This window comes from Panthera leo, chromosome C1 (assembly GCF_018350215.1).
Source record: "Panthera leo isolate Ple1 chromosome C1, P.leo_Ple1_pat1.1, whole genome shotgun sequence".
Lineage (NCBI taxonomy): Eukaryota > Metazoa > Chordata > Mammalia > Carnivora > Felidae > Panthera > Panthera leo.
This window is the reverse complement of record NC_056686.1, coordinates 184,282,099-184,295,827: the sequence shown is the minus strand read 5'-3', so window position 1 is coordinate 184,295,827 and position 13,729 is coordinate 184,282,099. Positions and strand designations below refer to the sequence as shown.

At 39.1% G+C, this 13,729-nt stretch overlaps 1 protein-coding gene across 4 annotated transcripts in view; it reads left to right on the top strand.

The window, feature by feature from the left end:
- SATB2 (SATB homeobox 2) overlaps positions 1–13,729 on the top strand; it is a 218,708-nt gene that overhangs the window by 133,689 nt on the left and 71,290 nt on the right. The window lies entirely within an intron of this gene.

Below are 13,729 nucleotides of genomic sequence, written 5' to 3'. Positions count from 1 at the left end.
TTTCTTTCTTTCTTTCTTTTTCTTTCTTTCTTTCTATGTTGAGCAAAACTTAGCATGTACAAAATAGCATCTTCCTGAGACTCAGTTAGTTGGAATCTTGTCTCATCCCTTCTCTTATTCCCACCAGGGGAACTGCTGACTTTGTTATAATAACCTCTTTTCTCCAGCCCCAGAGACACCTTGCCATGTCAGGTGTTTCTTTTATGTGTAGAATACAGTTGTTTTTCCAGGAAAAAACACATGTGTGGGGTGGTGGGGGAGTCCAGAATGAGTGCTAAAATTCATAACAGAAAAACATAGAAGCTTATCCAGTACAGTTTCTCAGTGTCGGGATTGTGGGGAATGGAATACTCCAGGGAGAAGGGGAGACAGATGCTTAGGTTTTTTATTTCTGTAAGCAGCAACAGTTGATGGGACTCACTATCTGTCTCAATTCGTTTAAAGGGACAACTACCACCCTATCCTCGAATGGGTTAGGTTGAGGTGGTTACTTATTTATCCCTAGGATGAATAATTATCCAGTGCAGGGTGGAGGAAACAAAAGTTAGCTGAAGCATAATTTTGAGGATCCTTTGATTCTGAGCTTGATTTCCTCTGTGGCCTCGCATGACAAATGTTTTCATCCCACATATGTAAATGGTATAATGGTCCAGCATCTCCTTAACAGATCTTCTGTTGTGTGCTGTAAAGAAAAGGAGTTACTGAATATTGTATTTCTATTAAGCAGGAAGATTTTCAATGAAAATTCAGTTACCATTTTTAAAATGATAGTTAAATACTGTATAGTTGTTTTTTTTTTTCTGTAGTTTCGCAGTAACCTTACTTATTTTTCAGATTTTGATAAAGGGAACGGAGTAGAATATCAAGGAATTTAGAAGAGGATTGAAATATTCATTTCCCTGTTTATTTTAAGGATAGTCATTTTTGCTGATTATTCTTTCTCTTCTCTCACCAATGAAATCATTGAAATACAGTTTGCTAAGATACGATGTCCACCATAGTATGAAATACATGAAAGGAAAACACCATAGAGCCTTCTTAAACTGTTAAATGCATAAAATCCCATGTACCACATGGCAAAATATAATGAGAGTTGGGGCTGTTAAACGAATAAAGCTGTTAAATGCATAATGCCACTTGGCAAAACTACTGTGCATTTAATGGTTTTCCACTGTGTAATAAAGGACATATGTGGTAAGTGTGCAGTGAGTATAAAAGCTGCACAATTGATTTTGCAAACCTTCCCCTTAGTTGTGACTTGACGTAAATATCAACGTTTCACTCAGTCCTTCTTTCATAAGCAGCTTTGAAGAAAAACTGAAACCCATAGTCTAAGAGCTTGATTCAAACTGCCTGTAACCTTTCTGCTCACTTGGCACCAATGGCTCTTGGAAATGGTGATGCCTCCAGCCTCCCAAAATAATTCAGGTGGCTGATTGGAAGCTGTATTTGCCAGTTGGCACGGCTTGGCTCTCCAAATTTTTGATGCCTCCTGAAGAACTCAGTAGCCCTGATTTTGTAGAATCTGGAGGAAAATGTACTTCTGGGAATTAATATGCTAAAGGGTAAGATTAAGGATTGAGCCTCAGTGGGGATAAGTTGCTTTGAGGATTTTCTGGTTTTCGTTGGGACAGTGACCTCATTGTCAATTATGAATGGAGAACCTTATTGTAGATAGCTGACTAGACTGGCAAATCAGGTTCTAAGATTTTATAAAAACGGTACCCCCAAACAAAGTGAACTTACCTGATAGTTTCTAAGGCAATTTAACATAAGATATAAGATACTCACTCCCTTTTGTAAGTACCATCATTCACTTCGTAAAGAGCATATTTAGTGAAACTAATTGCAGTATTTGGTACCTTGTATATATATATATTTGGCATGTCATCCATAAGGGGTGTGTGTGTGTGTGTGTGTGTGTGTGGCCAAAATACTTAACCACTCCAAGCTGCAGTGGGAAGTGGCCACGCCCTCTTTATTGGATTGTGAAGATTGAGAATACAGAGATTTTCATTTCCTCTTCTGCATTCCCTTTCTTCCCTCCATGTTTCTTTGGAGGGATCAGAAGTTCTTGGAGTGACTAAAGCAGCAGAAAAATAACAAGGGCTCTCTATTGTCTTGGAGATAAAATTAGAAGACCTTTAATTAGGAACTCTTATGAACCGGAGTCAGATTGGAACCTTGTGAAGGCTCAGTTCAAATATGCAGAGCAACCCCTTCCCTTCCATTTTAAATTTCTTTTAAAGTAGAAGTGAACCCTCCATTAAACCTCATCCACTCTCTATTCTGAATTGCTGTCATCAGCTATTAAGAATAATACCTAAAGCTTTGTGTTAGGCAAACTTTGAATGAGAAGTGGGACAAAGAAAGGAGAATTTTGGAGAGATTAGGGTGGTCCTTGAGGGCTGTAAGTGTTTAGGGACACAATGGGAAGAGGGGTTCAGAAAAGGAGTTGAAAGGGTGACTACCTCGTACAGTTTGTCTATGGTCCTGTTGGCAAAAATATATTACTGGAAGTGTGTTTGTGTGGTACGTCAGGATGCATTTGTAGGCCTCTTTCTCCAGTTCAGCTCTAGCTCCTTTGTCATGCATGACCAGTCTATCATCGAATTCCATTGAGTGTCTCCTATCTGACCTTGTTTTCCTCTTCATTGGAGAGGAGTCAAAGAAGGAAAAGCAGAAGAAAAAAATCAGGGGGAAAGGTATGGTTATGCATATGTTTATTTCACCTCATTTTCAATTTAGGATCAGTGTGTGTGTGAGAGAGAGAATCCTGAGGGTTATCCTTTTGTTTTTTTTCTTTCTTCAGAATATTCAGATTGTTGATGGTCTTTATTATTGGTCAGTGATTGAAGTTCTCTGTGAATTATGAGTCCTTAGTAGGAGGGGTCCTCAGTAGGAACCATCATTTAAAATCATACAGAACATTTTCTGTGTCACCTCAGTATGACCCTTACATACAAAGAGCCACCAGGGAATGAATGCCCCGGTGTGCAATTTGAGTGGCCACAGGATTCCTTGTTCTTCCATTGCTTCTTGTACTCTCCTTTTTCCTCTTACACTCCGTGGGATTGCTTTCTCCCTTTGTCCCCAACTGCACCTATCACACATGATCTGGGAAGTGGGAGTCCAGAGAGATGAAGCACAGTAGCCCACTACAGTCCTCCAGGGCTGACCATGTGCTCTGTGACAGCATCTTCAGCCACATTTCTTTCCCTTGACGTCAACTGTTCCTTTCCCCAGGAATGAATTCACTGTTTCTCTCATATACTGACCTCTTTTCCTTTTTATAGTCTACAGTAGTTCAGCTCATTGAATGCTGAGGATGATCTAAAGTTGGTGTTTTTTGGCAAAGAGAGTGAGTCTTTCTTTATTATTTGTATACCCAGAGACCCAACTCTATGTACGTGACTGCCTTTTCCTACTATGTTTGGGTAAGAATGGAGTAGGTAGAAAGATGGGAAGGGGCTTATTTTAATTTCTCTTCTCCCATGTCCCCATTTAAAAATATAAAAGACAACAAATGAACAAAACCTTTAACAAGGCACTGGGTTTCCTTCCCTTTTTTTGGTGGTGGTGAGGGCTTGCTTTCTATATGAGGAAAGTAGAGAGCTGCTGAGGCACTGCAAAAAGGAGAGATAGATAACCTGGTTGTGAAATCTCAGATGGTGGCAATGGAAGGGCCAACCCCAGAGGCTGCTGGGGTAACAGAAAGAGAGTCATCTGGGAACAAACAGGGACCCACGGGGCTGTCTGGTGAGATGACATAGGATGTCCTCATCTCCACCAAGAGTTAAAAGACCCTGGAGTTCCCCTCCCTGCCACACACACTTCTCCACTCCCACAAGCCACAGAAGCTAACACTAGGATCAGGGATAGGAAAGTCCTTATTCTTACTGCATGGAGAAGTCAGAGAGGGAGCCATAATCATGATCTTACTATAGCTGGGGAAGATGAGTTTCTGGCCTCCAGTACACAATTCTGAAATCCTGTTCCGCATAGAAGCTGTGTGCTCCATGGTGATTGGGTTTCAGTATGTTCTACGCTTTATGTACATTAGGATTAAGTAGATTTTGTGTACTGACCTTTATTCCTTCCTTACTACTTATGTTTCTATCCAACAAAATTATATTCCATGTTCCTACTGACTTAATAAATTGTATTCCTGAGTAGAAGGCTACTTAGCTTTAGATGTAGATTACAAACTCAGATTTTATGAACTTTCTTTCCTATCATAAAATCTCCCCTTATACATGGTCTAATTTGCTTAACACTCTGAATGATTAAAATATGCAGCTCTTTACGACAGATCCTTTTAAAATAAAGCAAAAGCAAAGGAAAGATAGACAACTCTACATAAAGAAAAACATCACATTCAGTATATGTACTAAGATGTTTTCTTCGTTTAGTCATGGGCTATCACATTAACCTTTGCTTTTGTGTCTCTTAAAAATGCCCAGGCACAATTTAGTTGTACATAGTTCTTTTTTTTAAAGCAAAAACTTCTATTTTATGATTGCTTAAGTAATAGCATTCTTATTTTTAAAAATTTAGAAAATGAAGAAAAGTATGAAGGTAAAAACATGAATCACCTGTAATTCTACAGTGCAGGGGTAGTTACTATTAACATCGTAATTTTTTTAAAATTTATTTTTTGAGAGAGAGCGCAAGCAGGGGAGGAGCAGAGAGAGAGGGAGAGAGAATCCCAAGCAGGCTCCATACTGTCAGCACAGAGCCCGATGCAGGACTCAAACTTATGAACTGTGAGATCATGATCTGAGCCAAAACCAAGAGTCAGATGTTTAAGTGACAGCCACCCAGGCACCCCACTATTAACATTTTAGAGTCTTTCTTTCTAATGTGTAGTGTGTGTGTGGATGTGCACATGCATGTTATATCCTAATTGAGATCATGCTGTACAACACGTAATTGTAAGACAAGTTAAAACTATAATTTTTTTTTTAAGCCCAGCTTTTCATGTAGGAGAGTAAATTTACAAAGTATAAAATACTACCTTTTATCTCATCATTAGTTTCTTAGCCTTTCAGAAATATCACACAGAGATCAAGGTTTTGCCACTTTGCTCAAAAAGATGTTTGACATTTATCTTAACTTACTACATTCCTTTATGGGAATGGCTTTACTGGAGCTGGGATATCTCAGGCTATCAGGAGTACATGTTTGGCTGCGCCATCTCTCTGGCATAAAAAGTGACAGGAAGTGGTAGCCATGTGAGTGGGTGGTCTCAGTCTCACTCTTAATGATTTTGCTATCTCCTATTTAGCATGTAAGGCAGGCTAAAACGTGGCATGTAGCCATCCTCAGTAGCCGCCCCTTCCTGCCAGGCTGCTTTCTCAGTAATGCAGTCATATCGACAGCCTATCAAGGAGAACTTTCTACTTTTGTCAATTGTCACTTACTACAATTTCAGGCGTATCCACCAAATTCAAATAGAAAAAAATTAATGTATTTACACTACAATTACCATTTGAAAAAAGTTACTATGCCAAGTAGTGAAGAAATTAGATTTCTCAACATTCTCAAATGCCAGATTAAAGCAGGCAGTCAACACAATGATGTTTAAGCGTCAAATTGAGCCCTTCATTCTCTGCCTTTTTTTTTTTTCAGCATAATCTCAAAAGATTACATTCTGTTGAGATTATCAGCAGAAATTCCCTCAAGGTCTCAGTTTTTATACCAATCTTATAGTATGGGGTTCTTTTTACCAACCCACAATTAATTATGTTAATGTTTCATGCTCTAAAAGTAGCTTTTAAGGAAGCCTTTATTTAGATATCAATGAAGATTAATCACAGAGTTCATAGGCAGTTTTTAAAAGTCAGATACCTTTACCCATGGCTCAAGTTTTTGTACAAGTTTTAAGCACATCTTTATCTACTGCAGAAATCCTTGAGTTACATTATTTTTCCAGTTCATGGCATGGCACCTTTGTAAACTTACTTGTGAAGCAAATCAGGTTGACCTATTAAAACTACTTCTCCAAACTCTTCCAGCCCTCTTACAAAGAGCACATTGAGTTAAATCAGGGTTCTTATAGCTGGAGAATGTTTGTGCCTATGAAGAGCCCCTACCACTTTGCTGTAGAAACTGTGTAATCATCTTCCTTTCACAGGGCCAAGACCAGGGTGAAGCAAGCTGGGTCCTAGGTATTAATGTGAAGGAGGCACACACTTTCAGAGCCGCACTCCTTAAATTTTGTGCATTAGTTGTTTGCTTGCCTCACTCTGGCCCCAGCTCTGATCTTTCAAAAAAAAAAAAAAAATTCTTATTCCCAGTTTCCTCTGTGTCCCTCTGTTCCTCTGGGTTCCCCTCCTCCACCTGCCCCTGCACTTACAAATTTTTGAGGCAGTTTGCAAAATATATAGTATTATGTCACAGGTATGTGGAATTTGGACCTGAAGTCAGGGACTTGAAATATTTTGGTTCTTTTCTGCTTGATGTTTTAGCCTAGAACATTTTGCTATTAATACCTTTTTGGTATTTAAGTGGAGAAGTAGAAAATTCCAGATTCATTCATCTTTTTGACAGATATGGATGGCTTTTTCAGGTGCATATTGTCATGTAGGCATGTATGTATGTGTGTACATATTTATATAAAATCATACCATGTCTCCACATTATTATATAGCTTTGTTTCTCCCATGCATCTTTGGCAAGGAGGGAGATTTTATGAAATCCCCCTTTGTCTTGAGTCCTCTGTAACAGAAGTTAAGGAGTTGTTTTGAAATAAAATTTTCATTACTCTCAATTACAGATTCAATCTTTACAAACACATCCATAGAAATGTGAGAGACATGCCCAGAGACAGCTGAAAATTGGTCCCCATGAAAATAGTTTAGAACTTAGTGTACAATTTTGAAAAATACAAAAAGAAGCAGATCATTTTTACTTACCACATTCAAGGTATAAAATAATTAACCTTGAACTGTAACCAAATGCTAAGCACAAACCTTTCTCGGGTTTAGATGACCTCCCCGTCAGGGAGTCACTGAAGCCCTTGACAAGTCTCCCTTGCAGTTAGCCTTTTATCCATTTCAGTTTTCTTGATTAGGTTATCTTGAATCATTAGGGGGTTTATTTATTTTAATAGACACTTATTGGATTCATGAAAAGAGAATTTGGTGACTAAGAAACAAGAGCTGAATATTATCTGGCTCATTTCACACTTCAGAAGAGTCTCAACCAGCTGAAGAGAAATCCTTTCACAGTTACAAAAGTTTGTTTGGGGACTTTATGTGCTTCCATTTAGAAAGCGACTGTCTGTGGTTAATAATATGAATTTTCTTTTGAGACACTCAGAAAACATTTCCTTTTGGTTACATATGCTGACATTTTCTGTATTGAGGATGTGGGTGAGTAAATGGCCTTTTACATTTCTGTGCAAGAAGCTTTGAGTCATTCTCCTAAAGAACTGTTCATTTGCTGACTTATTCATTCATTGGAGTTCCTAGAGGGGCAAAGGGGGGGTGTGGTGGCAGTGGGGGGGTTCTTACTATTTCTAGGCTGAATTCACTTATCAGCTCTGTGTTAGGCCCCTAGGGCACATTACAACAGAATGACTGTGACAAGGCCCTGTCTTCAAGGCAAATACAACCTTACTTACTTACTTACTCACTCACTTTCTCTCTTTGTAGATCAGACTAGGCTGTAAACTTGTGTTTGTTGCTAAGCAAATGCTGGTTTGTATTTATTCTTAAATATTTTAAAAACTAGGAAAGTTGTCATCAACACTTAAACTTTTTAAAACTTAGACTTTTTAAAGGAAAAAACATGGGGCCTGGGAGAAGTTGGAGTCATTACCAGTGTCCTGGGGTAGGAAAATCACTCAGTACACAGTGACATTTCAGTACCACGGACAGAAACACTGCTCTTCCCTTTTGTTTCCCCTCCCCCATCACTTCAAGGGAAGGTTTGGAGCTTATGGGATTCAAACCCATATCTACTGGGGTCCACACTCAAACACTGGTCATATTATTGTTTTGGGAAAGACCTCCCTGGTTATTTGGACATTCTCAGCCTTTGGTATGCAGTTTGCAGAATGTCACTCTGTTGCTGTCTACCTGAAAATTTTAAAACTTTAAAATGTTCTATAAGTAAAATAGACACTGCCCTTCCTGGTTCGTTTTTTAATCCAAGAAAGATGTAAAAAAATTCTCATGTGAATAACAACAATAAGAACACACACGGAGAGAAAGGAAAATGGTTAGAATAATGAGAACAGATTTTTTAGAATTATTGATATAGTGTAGTATTTATGATATATGTCATTTTTTGTGTGAGAATGAAAACTCCTATTGGGTGAAACATATGAATTATGTACTTTACCATTACCAGGTCATTGTGAGTCCTGATTTTACTGTCAGGGAAAAAAAAAATATCTAGGCTAGGATAAGTGATGTTGACTTTATTTATCATAGTTTTTTCTCTAAGGACTTCTTGTTAGACACGAATGAGGGAGGAAGGAAGGGAAAGAAAAGGGGCACCTGGATGGCTCAGTTGTTTGAGAGTCTGACCCTTGGTTTCAGCTCAGGTCATGATCTCAGGGTTTGTGGGTTTGAGTCCCGTGGAGGGCTCTGCCCTGATAGTGTGGAGCCTGCTTGGGATTCTCTTTCTCTCCCTATGTCTCTCTCTGTCCCTTTCCCACTCACACGCACTCTCTCTCTCTCTGAAAATAAATAAACTTTAAAGAAAAAAGAAAGAAAGATTAATTATTTGTCATATCATTTAGAAGCTTTCTATAGCTCCCATGGCCCATACGATTAAGATGAAATTTCTTTGCATGTTATTCTTTATAATCTGACCCCACCTCTGTTTCTAGACTGCAAAGTTGCTTCTGATTCCTGGGGTGTGATAATTTTCTAAATCCATGCATTTGCTGGTAATGTTATCTCTTCTGATTAATTCCTCTCCCCACCTAGTGAAATCCATCTTTATCTTTCAAGATCCACCTTTCATGTCATATTCTCTATGATGATATTTTTCCTGAGCTTCATAGTCCAAATACTCACTTCCTTGCTGGTGATCTCAATTCACCTTTTTAATAAAAGTAATCAAGACAAATGATGTATGTAACATACCAGCACATTGTATGGCACATAGTAGATGGGTGCTCAGTATAAGATTACAAACTGAATTAATATTCTGAGAGACCTGTCATTATTTGCATTTATATATTATATATAACACATTAATATATAATGTAAATTGGATCATCCCATTTTTATTGTATTCATGCATTAGAGATGGGAGAACAATCTTCAGAACATTGACAGGGTAACTTCAGAGAAATAGTGCCCCTCTTCAACGATACCTCTTTGAATTTGAGGCTGTAAAACATGCCAGTAGGCTAATTTCTATGCACTCAGCTAATTTCAGTACATCTAATAAGCATTTATAAAGTGTCTTTTTTGTGTAAGGATCACACTGCTCTGAAAATGCTAAAATGAGCCAGAAACCAACTTTTTCCCTCCGCCCCCATCAAGAAGCGGACAATTCTTTTTTTTTCTTTTTCTAATTTTTTAACATTTATTTATTAAAAAAAATTTTTTTTAACGTTTATTTATTTTTGAGACAGAGAGAGACAGAGCATGAATGGGGGAGGGTCAGAGAGAGAGGGAGACACAGAATCTGAAGCAGGCCCTAGGCTCTGAGCTGTCAGCACAGAGCCCAACGCGGGGCTCGAACTCACAGACTGTGAGATCATGACCCGAGCTGAAGTCGGACGCTCAACCAACTGAGCCACCCAGGCGCCCCCAACATTTATTTATTTTTGAGAGACAGAGAAAGACAGAGCATGAGAAGGGGGCAGGGCAGAGAGAGAGGGAGACAAAATCTGAAGCAGGCTCCAGGTTCTGAGCTGGCAGCACAGGGCCCGACACATGGGTTGTACTCATGAACCGTGAGATCATGACCTGAGCTGAAGTCAGACACTTAACCAACTGAGCACCCAGGCACCCCAAGAGGCTGACTGTTATCATCATCATCATCATCATCATCATCATCATCATCATCAAATTGTAGAAGAGTATAAGCAACATGGTTTGGGGTCATACAGGAGTGACCAAACAGTTCTCACAGATCAGGTGAGGCCTTGTCAGCTGAGCCTTGGCATGTACCTTCTCATGGGGGACAGAAGGTTGAATATGAGACATTCCAGCCAAGGGAGTAACATGAGCAATATTAGCTGTGCTCAAAACGCTTATGATTCACTTAGCCTCCCTTCTGCCATACTAAAAATGCTCAAGCAACTACAGCCAGCCATTGGTTGAAACCAAAGAGAAATCACAGATGGGTAGGTATATACCCCACAGCCCATGCCTGGAGGTGGGAATACCAAATATCTTCAGAGTCTGGGAGTAATTCACCATGGCTGGAGCACAAAGTCAATAGAGAAATTGATAGGAGACGAGACCATGAAGGAAAAACGGGAGCAAATGACGGTTCTTATTGTTGCCTTTTTAAATGCTTTTTGAATTGGGAAATAGGGATGTCTCATTTAAGTAGATCTTTAATTAAAACTGTCCATTCACTGAAAGATAAACTATGGGATTATTCATCTTTTAAAAAGAAACAATGGCACATTCCTTCAAGTAGTAAAGATTCCTAATACATTTACAACATGATTTGCTTTGTAAATTTAGATTGGCAGGCAACTTTTCCGGAACATATGGATTGTAAACAAACTATATCTTGAATGGTATGAGTGTCTCCTCACCTGCATAGTTGGAAAGGGTGGTCAGAGCTGTGTTTTTGACTGAAGGAAACATTTGTTTAAAAGGCTGATTAGATGGCTAAAATGAGATGTTATAGATACTTATGCATTGAATGCTTGGGAACTCTTTAACCATTGATTACAAGGATGCAGACTTTAAACTTCTATTCCTTCTCTGGATTCAGAGTTTGAAGGTAAAAGAGTTTTAATCATAAATTCCTTGTCATCATTACACTTAGACTCCATGGATATTTTTCTACGTAAGTTTTTTTTGACATTTTTTGTTTTTAACAAATTTTTTAGAGTCACACAAATGTTGTAAAATAGTGCAGTTTCCATATAACCCTCACTTCCTCTGTTGTTAGCATCTTACATCACCACAGTGCAGTTATCAAAACCAGGAAATTAACATTGTTTTAATACCATTAACCTAAAAAGTTTATTCTAATTTCAGTAGTTTTCCCACTAATATCCATTTTCTGTGCCAGGATCCCATCCAGGAATCACACTGCATTTGGTTTTTATTTCTCCTGAGTTTTCTGTAGTCTGTGGCCATTCCTCGGTCTTTCCTTTTTCTTTTCTTTTTTTTTTTTAGTTTATTTTTATTTATTTTGAAGGAGAGAGATATAGCATGAGCAAGGTGGGGGGCAGAGAGAGGGAGACAGAATCCCAAACAGTCTCCTCGATGTTAGCTCAGAACCTGATGCAGGGCTCAAACTCATGACCTGAGCCAAAACCAAGAGGTGGATGCTTAACCGACTGAGCCACCCAGGCGCTCCTCTTTTCTTTCTTTCTTTCTTTTTTTTAATGACAGTGCCACTTTTGAAGAATACTGATATGTTATTTTGTTGAACATCTCTCAATTTGGGTTTGTCATGATTCAACTGGGGTTATGCATTTTTGGCAAGACTTCTGCAGATACTGTGTTGTGTCCTTTGGAGTGCGTCATACCACAGGATTCATGATGTCCATATGTTATCACTGGTGATGTTGCCCTTAATCACCCGCTTAAGGTGGTTTCTTTGTACTTTAACCCTGATGGCTAATTATTATCTGCTATTTCTGACAAATAACAAGGTAACAGACCATGGAATGTGGAGCTGGAAAGGGAACTTAGAGACCATCTTTTGTAAACCCCTCCTTTTGCGGTTATATTCCAGAAGCTGTAAGAGGGTAACCACTTGCCCAACGGTAACCCAATCATTTAATGTCAGACCAGGAACTTAGCAGTTAGTCTCAGGGCTCAAAGTTGAAAATTCTCTGAGCTTCCTGGCCGTAACTCACTTTTTAGCCTCAGTTTTACCATACTAGAAAGCCTAACCTGACTATATGAATATGTAACTAACCTTTGGTCAGAATTTACAGCCAGACTAAAAGAGAAATTACAGATAGGTATATACCTGCAGTTCATGGTGCCTGCTCCCAGTGCTGACCAGGACTGGAAATCAGATAAACTTCTGTATCAGCATTTCTGAAATGAAAATAAATCTCCTGGAATTCTCCACACAACACGGCAGGGAATAACAACAAAAAACCTACTTGAGATTTTTAACAGAAAAAGGAGATTTGTTTATTAATAATTCATGAGTTCCCATTGAACATGCACGACAGAAACAGTGCTATTCAATAGAGAATACTGTCATCTGTCACTGTTTTATTTGACATTTACACTTTTTTTTTTCCTGATACTGCAAAACTTTCTTGGACGGCATGCAAAAATTATATAAATGAAAAAAAAATCCCAATGTGGGGACTCTTTATCTCTTCTGTGGTGGGTTCACTCACAGTTTCATACATGTGTGTTCATGCAGCAACATGGCACTTTCTCACACATTCATTAGCCACTAAACAAGCTAATAAGAGACCCCCATTGAGAAAACAGAGATAGGCATCCCGAATGGGTCGGTGGAAGGATCAAGTAAATAAAAAGATGGAGGGTGAGATGGGAAGTGGGGAGGGGGAATAGATTTTCGGAAGGTAAGGCTACAAATATGTGGAATGAGTGGTGAGCCAGAGCAAAAGGAAAGTAAATTATGGCTGCTGTGAAGAAAACTGACACACATAGATGGCCATTTCAAATGCAAAATAAATATTTATAAATGGCATTACAGGAGCCCCACTAGTAGGGGATATCGGCGTTCAGTGGAACAGCAAGTCAGAGTTAGGAGCACCTTGCAGTTTTGTGCTACTGTAAGGCTCTCGACAGTCTTTCTGCTCTGTAGGTTAGTTATTATTTATAAAAATCACAGAACCAGCTGATACATTCATAAGCTAATTATTGAAGCAGCTGGGTACACATGGTGCAATATGTCCAAGGCTGTGAAGTATCACAGATTTCTTGGGGCCTGCTGTGGTGGGGGTGCACTGTGGAAGGCTCCATCCCTTAATCTGATCAGCCAAGCAAACACTTTGTGGGGAAACTAGATTAATAACCCTCTAAATACCATGAATGTGCTTCATCTTCAAAACCGGGTTCCCTTAAACATGCTATTAGCTCAGCTCCATCAGGGATTTGAGGAAGTTCTCTGGTTCCCTAAGAACAGGGTCTTGTTGGCTACCTCCCTGTGCCAGAAATTAATTTGGTTTGCTTATGCCTGCACACATGATCACACTTGTGTCTAATCTGCTCCCTAATAGCTTCAAGGTCAGGACCTTGCATGTCAGTGGGCAAATTGAGCACCACACTTCTTAAAGACTGATGGCAGACAGCGCACAGTCCATAACGAGGCCTGTAGTTTGTTCTAAGTGATTGTAATGAGTGCAGATTATAACAGCGCATATAAATCAAATGCAGCAATGAATGTTGTGCGAGACATTCCGAGTATCATAAGTGGAGATACCACTCAGCTGTCACCTGTCTCCTTTCAAGCTGCAGCTTCCCACAATGCAATTCACTCCTCAGGCGGAACAGCAGGTGCTGTGTCCTCCTTAAGGTCTGGGTATCTCAGAACTTCATCTTTTAACAGATGTAGGTTTTTGTTTTTATTTTCTGTT